We start from the raw sequence: 8175 nt of genomic DNA, 5'->3' as shown, positions 1-8175 counted from the left end.
AATCCGAAAATCCGTTTTTATTACATTTATTTTTTATTTTTTATTTTTTTTTTGTAATTATCCAATCAAATACCATGACTCAATTTATCTTATCTTTAGCGATCCAGTTTTTATATAGGTAGGCATTTTGTAGCGCTTTGTAGACTACTTATAACTTACTGGTGATGTACTCCTATTTTAGTCTAACTGGTACATTTTATAAATGAACTGAAGTGAAATTGAAAACCAACTCTTAACGTTAACAGTTCATCAGCCACCGACCACATCCACTTCATCGACATATAACCCAGGTCTATATTTTTGGGGGTGAGGGAGCATTCTCAACACATCTGCACTGACATGGCAGCAGCACCGTGTTGAGCCGCAACGTTTAGCAGTAAAACTGAGAAGCCCACGGAGAAACTCACCACCCATAAAAGGCGTGACCACAGACTCCCGTGGGATCCCCGAGGTGTTTCTAATAAGACTGAGCGAGCGTACGATGGAGTATTTCTTGTCTGAACTGTCGCAGGGGACCTGAGATGAACTGCTGATGTGGGTTAGAAAACTGGCAGCGGAGATAACACCGCCATCCCGTGGATATATTAATTCACACGCGTACAGATTTATTGCACTAAGGAATCGGTTACAGTCCATGACACTGAGAGTTTGGCTCATTTACACAGTTTTCGAGAGTAAATGATTCCGTTAGTCTACTTCAGCTTACAGTGCCTCAGTCGGGAAGCAGCTACTGTGGCCTGCAGAAAACCCAACGAATCAAAAAAACAAAACATTTTGTATCACAAATAGTACCATTTATTTATTTATTAGAAAACCTTTTCACACTAAAATTAAAAGTGTATTAAAAAGCTTGGCCCTTAAAACCACATAAAGTTAAACATAAGGAACTGAAACACTATATAAATTAAAATCTGAACATATTCAACCACTAGAATAATCTAGAGATTTCAAAAAGACATCAAACAAAGCGCCCCTGCTTGAGCGCTAATAGCACCCCACTGTGGAGAAACGTCCGTCTGTTAAGTGTGAGCGTAGGTGGGGGGAAATAAAAACACTTTCTGTTTTTGTGCTTTGGCCAGGGCTTAAAACCTCATATTTTTGGCAGTAACCTCTCTAAGGTTGCACGAGGATGTGTTATTCATTGAGTCTACAGCGCGCTACTGATAGTCGCTCTCAACAAGGGCGTCTGCCAAATGCTATAAATGTACATGTAAATGTAGGTGGATGACAAGCCAAGTCCATTAGGGGCTGCGTACCGAAAACCGGAGCCATGTTGCATTAAATAAGGCTCTCCATGAGATGGCGCTGTCGCGTAAAGTACAGCAATTCTTGCGCGTCGCGTTGCGAATGCGTTAATTAAGGAGCGGGCCAATGAATCAATTAAGTAGTAAAATGTCTCCAGTGGAATAAAAAAGACGATGTAATGTCAAATAAATAAACGCTTAAGTGAAACAAAGTGATTTCCAAAAGAGTGAGATGTACTTGGAGACAATACAAAGTGCATTTCAGAAATATTAGATTTATAGTAAAATATCTAGAATCAAAAATCCACTTTTGAAAGGTGGATGTTATCGGTGAGTAATTACTTTCTTGATTTTTGCCACATTGTAACCTTGACATAAGAAAATGTATCAGATGGACTCAGACAGAAAGTTGTGAAAAACTAATGACCAAAAACAAAAATGAAAGAAAAGATTAGCATAGAAGGACAGATTCTGTCATAAATGTTATTTTTGACCAGTTTGCTACCTAAAAATATGCGAAGTGTGAATAGCCAAGAGGAGGTGGTGTAGAAATGTGAAAGCTCTCGTGTGAAAGCTGTAAGACAGAACCATATGGCGCAATTCTGATTGAGTTACAGGAGCTAATAATGTTGCTAATTACACATCTGAGCAGACTGGTGAGCAATGCAAACAAACAAACACACCTACAGACAGGAAAGTCCACCCAGACCAACACACAAACCTTAAAACGAACACACACCCAGACCAACACACAAACCTTAATATGAACACACACCCAGACCAACAGACAAACCTTAACATGAACACACACCCAGACCAACACACAAACCTTAATATGAACACACACCCAGACCAACAGACAAACCTTAACATGAACACACACCCAGACCAACAGACAAACCTTAACATGAACACACACCCAGACCAACACACAAACCTTAACATGAACACACACCTAGACCAACAATCAAACCTTAATATGAACACACACCCAGACCAACACACAAACCTTAACATGAACACACCCAGATCAACACACAAACCATAAAATGAACACACACCCAGACCAACACACAAACCTTAACAGAAACACACACCCAGACCAACACACAAACCTTAGCACAAACACACACCTAGAACAACAATCAAACCTTAATATGAACACACACCCAGACCAACACACAAACCTTAACATGAACACACACCTAGACCAACACTCAAACCTTAACACGAACACACACCCAGCCCAACACACAAACCTTAACATGAACACACCCAGATCAACACACAAACCATAAAATGAACACACACCCGGACCAACAGACAAACCTTAACACGAACACACACCCAGACGAACACACAAACCTTAACACAGATACACACCCAGACCAACACACAAACCATAAAATGAACACACACCCAGACCAACACACAAACCTTAACATGAACACACACCCAGATCAACACACAAACACACAACACACAAACCTCAAATCTCCTTTGATGTCCTGCCATTTATGTCTGGACTAAATAGAGTGTCCCCTCTCCCTTGGACAGCCGCAACAGCCATTTCAGGAGGTACAGTTACAAAGACAATACCACGTAAAAGCGGACCGCTGCTTTGTAAGATCACCTCCACACAGGCAATGCTGGCCCTGGCTTGCTGGTGTGTAGTCCGTCAGGTTGTAATGGGTCGACAGGTGGGCAGTGCTCCGTGGCCTCAGGGCTCAATGGCCCGCTTGAGTATCTGATACTGAAAAACGGCTCTGCTCTGCTCCCGTCACGCGGACCTCATTAATCTAGGCTCCTGGAAACAGATAGGAGATTGCTGGGGCCTTGATGTAGCCCCTCTGACCTGGCTCCTCTGCCATTTGTTTTCATTAGCTTGGACACGCACGTTATGCTCACAGCAGCCTAGCTCTTCTGCAGCCGTGTGCCTTAAAGTTCTGTGCGGGACCCCTTCGCCTTTAACCTGCAACCTGGGAGCCTCTCCAGACGCCTCTAAATCAACACAAACAGAAGCCTTGACATCTGTGCTCGGGCAAGAGACCCCTGCTGCTGAAACTTCTGGAGAAAGCCTCTCCGTCATCTTCTCCGGGTTGGAAGAAGGGGAAAGTTTGCGAGGAGCAGAGGAGTGAAAGGGCATGGCGTGTATTGTAGCTCCTCTACTATCAATGGGAATACCGAGTGTGCCAGTTTGGCAGTGCAAACAAAGCGCTATTAATAATTTACCCTTATGATGCTGGTCACTCTTTACTGACACAAGCAAACAGCACTAGACTAAACCCCAGTCCATGGACGTCCCAGCTATGGCCACTGTTTTATGTTACCGGTCAACATCTTCATTTGATTGGCTGTGCTCTTTCCTTACATCTAGCACCCTTTCACTGGGCCTAATGGTTTCCATGAAGGTCATGACCCCTGTAATCTCTGACCTCTGCAGCCACTAATATCTGAGCTGGACATTGGCAGTGACCTGCCCTGACAGGCCTACAAGACAAGCTTTCTTTTCCAAGCCTCTTTCATCTGAACAGTGTGCTTCCAAAACCTCAAAAAATTCATCCTTCATCAGTTGGTGAATATATATTTAGTTTAGTTTTTTGTTGAAAAGCCGTATCAAAATCTGACCTTTTATACTGATTTGCTATATTTGAGCAATGCAAGTGATGAACTGGCATATGTACTGAGCATATCTTCTGACTGTATACAATTATGTGCAAAATAATAGCAGTCTAACATCACTAATGTATTTAATTACTGATTTTGGCAGAAAAGATATTACAACATGGGAAATATTCATGAACAGGTGTAGCCGAGTAATGGGCAACCGATAGAATCAACAGTCATGACATGCACGCTGCTAATTGGGTGTAACTGACTCATTTAATGAAAGGGGCGTGTTCAAATTAATAGCAGTGTGGAGTTCGATTAATGAGGTCACTCATTCTATGAAGAAACGGGTGTCAATTATGACCCTTATTTAAAGAAGGAGGGCAGCAAATGTTGTACCTGCTGGTTTTAGCCTTTGCTCAGTGAGTAAAATGGGTCATTCCAGACATTGTTCTGAAGAAGAAAGAACTTTGATCAAGAAGTTGATTATAGAAGGGAAAACATATAAAGAAGTGCAGAAAATAATTGGCTGCTCAGCTAAAATGATCTCAAATGCTTTAAAATGGCAAACAAAACTCGAAACACGTGGTAGGAAAAGAAGTACTACCATCCGCGTAGATCATAGAATAACAATGGCAAAGAAGCTTCCAATGATCAGCTCCTGGGAAATCAAAGAAGATCTTCAGTTACCTGTGAGTACTGCAACAATCAGAAGATGCCTACGTGAAACCAAACTATTTGCAAGAAACCCTCGTAAAGTACCATTGCTGAAAAAAAGACGTGTTGAAAAGGTTACAGTTTGCCAAAAAACACACTGACTGGCCTAAAGAGAAGTGGCCAACATTCTATGGACAGATGAGAGCAAGATTGTTCTTACTGGGTCTAAAGGCCAGTTTGTGAGACGACCCATAAACACTGAATTCAAGTCACGGTACACTGTGAAGACTGTAAAACATGGAGGTGCAAGCATAATGGTTTCTCATACTTTGGAGTCAGACCCATTTATCGCATACCAGACACCATGGACCAGTTTGAATATATCCCAATACTGGAAGAGGTCATATTGCCTTATGCTGAAGAAGAAATCCCCTTGAAATGGGTGTTTCAGCACGACAACGAGCCCATACACAACAGCCAGCGGACAACATCCTGGTTCCAGACCAACAAGACTGATGTTATGAAGTGGCCAGCCCAATCCCCAGACTTCAGTCCGATTGAGAATTTGTGGTGTGACATCAAAAATGCTGTTTTTGATGCAAAACCCAAGAATGCAGAAGAACTGTGGAATGTAGTCCAGTCAGCTTGGGCTGGAATATCTGTTAGCAGGTGTCAGTTGACTCCATGCCACACAGATGTAAAACAGTTATCAGAAATAAAGGTTATACCACTTAGTTCAGTGATCAACAGCTAAATCTGTAAACAACTTTCAGTTTATACTGTAAATATTTGAGTTTGTAATGAAAATGAAGACGCTGCTATTTTTTGAACAGCTCATTATTCCTTTTTCTTCATTTTTAGTTTAAAAATTGATATTTTGTTCATGTTTTCATTTGGAATTGAATGTGCAGTGCTCCGAGTGCCTTTGTGTATATGGAAATAGATGCTATTATGAGGACTGAGCTTTTATATGGCACTCTTTCCACCACAGGCTGCATGGATTAAAAGCTTCTTCGAGCCTGCATCTTAGGGACGTGGGGTCATCCTACTTGTTGTGTCTTTAAAGCAGCGCCAGGTCCATAATAATCCCTCACACTGCACTTAATGAAAACGTTGAGCTGTCTGAGGGACACGCTGCAAGCCTTAACTGGAAGGCTTGTTTCTACAGGGATCCAATGGCAGAAAATGATGACTATCTCAACACCTTGGGGAGCCTTATGACTAGCCTAGAGATGGACTTAAGAGTAGCTCTGTGAGGAGTGGAACCGTCTCATTACAGCCCTGGGTGTGACCCCCGCACACATTCAGCATTGGCTCTCTCTCCTCAGAGCAGAAAACACACACGGTGTACACGTTACACAAACATATCACTCTCTCTCACACACACATGAAATTAAAAGAACCCAAAGACCCCACTTCACAGCATCTTTATACTGAATTTTAAGCATTTTAAACTGTCTATTATTTTATCACAAAGAAACTGTAAAACCTGACCTCAGTCAATCTTCATAACTACACACAGATGTCTGGGATTAATCTGTTTGTCTTAAGGTACTGTTCATTAGAGTGGCATTCCATGACAGTTGATCGACGCTATGATATGCAAATGCGGTCACACAATCCTCCGCATAATGTTAATAGCGTGATCGCGGTCTCTGCATGCGACTGATCCGTCTCCCAAAGGAACACATTAATGCTCACTTCTTTGCATGCTTCAGAGATTAGTCCTGACACCTATGTCATCCCAAGCCACTTTAAAAGCTTCTTCAGTAGTGAAGAACTGTCACGCAGGAAGGGGGAGAGACAGCGCGTGTCCCGGGGCTGCGGCCCACCCGCACTGCACAGCACCCACCAGCCGTGTGCCACACACACACACACACACACACACACACACACACACACACACACACACACACACACACACACACACACACACACACACACACACACACACACACACACACACACCCAGCCGATGATGTGTATACAGGGAGTGGCAGCTGGCGTGTGTGAATGTGTACATTTTTGTGGTACACATGTTGGCACAAAGACCTGACTGACCTGACCTAACTTCTTTTTTGCATTTCTATAGTCCCATTAGACTGAAGCCATTCACTATACTACATAAAATATTACAGGATTACAGTAAGAGCATAGAAGAGTGGGGTTTTGATGGGGCACGCCCATACTGGGTATAATAAACTTCTGATCTGATCCAGCTATTGCCATGCACAAACCAATATGCACTGTGAACATTAGACATGGTTTTCTTTGATAGAACATTTTTAGAGTTTATTAGTTTAGTTTAGTGCTGCATATATTTATAATCAAGGTCCTACTGTTTCGTAGCATAAACGGACTAACATGTTAACATAACGGAAAAGCAGGGTTCGGGTAAGGGGTGGGGTGGTGTCACTTCTCCTCAGACGGACCTAAATTCTTGATATGGTTGAATGACAGTGGAACTCCTTATTGGTCTCCAAGCTCCCTGCGCTGCCAGTAGTGGAATTTGCAGTTGGGCTTCTGATGTGGACGATTTCAATTCAGAGTGGTGCTAAAATGTCCAGCATAGTCTCAGCAATAATCCCAGGAAGAGCCATTGGTCTCAGGAAGAGCCTTCGGAAGAACGCCGCAGTGAGGAATTCTGAAGCTCGCCTTGCTCCCGGTGCTGTGCTTTCCAGTAAGCGAGCCCTAGGTTTTCCGCCGTGAAACCGTACTGTTGCTTACAGACACTCAACAGCTAAATTTGCCTTAAATCATGCGCTTACATGGTTGCTGTTTGTGTTCTGCTATCTCTGCTTCTTCCTGGATTTCCCCTTTCTTTCCTGTCTATGATTTTAAGGTCATTTTTGACCCTTGCTGTTGTTTGTGAGTCTTGATTTGGACAATATGCCAACTGTGGAATTAACCAACCAAACAATGTCTTTTTACTCAGGAGATGAAAGCCTCACATGCACTGAGGGCAAAGCGTAATTAGCTTTCATTCCTGCTGAAGTCCGTCTTCAGGTATGCAGGCTGATCTTTGGACTGGGCCGCATAGTGTGACCGTAATTCTCTCAACCCCTGCTTGAACTGCTTCTACAGGCCGTGGTCTGTAATTTGAGGACACTTATCAAGTGCAGCTTTTATCTGACCCGAGGGGAATGTCGGTGACAGTTCAACCAATGACAATAAGCAGACGCATGTTTCTCTTTTTTTCCATCTTTTTTCTTTTTTTGCAGGCAGCTCAGATGCACATGACATTTTCTCATTATCGTTTATGCAATTTAAGAAACCCTGATGAAAATCAAGCAGCGCCTAGAATGTCTTTGACTGCCGGCATTATCCAGCCTCTTCTCCTTCTCTGTGGTTTGACAGCAGGATGGCAGCGACAGCCAGAGGTTACCCTCACATGAAAGGACGCGACGGCCCTGACTTTTAGTCAAGGTCAAGGTGCGTCACGCTGAGAGGCAAATTCCCACGTGCTGAAGCAGAGTGGAGGTTTGCTGAATGTGTCTTTAGCTTGGCAAAAGCATCCGCTCACTGACTGAGAGGTGAACTGGAAACACGTTCCTGTCTCGGTCGGCTCATGCATCCAGGGCAGTTCATCAGCAAGGCTGATACAACTCCACCTGATCTTCAGAGGTCTTAAGGACTTTGAGTAATCAGCATGATCAAACATTTG

The sequence above is a fragment of the Electrophorus electricus genome, chromosome 1 (assembly GCF_013358815.1).
Source record: "Electrophorus electricus isolate fEleEle1 chromosome 1, fEleEle1.pri, whole genome shotgun sequence".
Classification (NCBI taxonomy): domain Eukaryota; kingdom Metazoa; phylum Chordata; class Actinopteri; order Gymnotiformes; family Gymnotidae; genus Electrophorus; species Electrophorus electricus.
Note: the sequence above shows the minus strand (reverse complement) of the source record.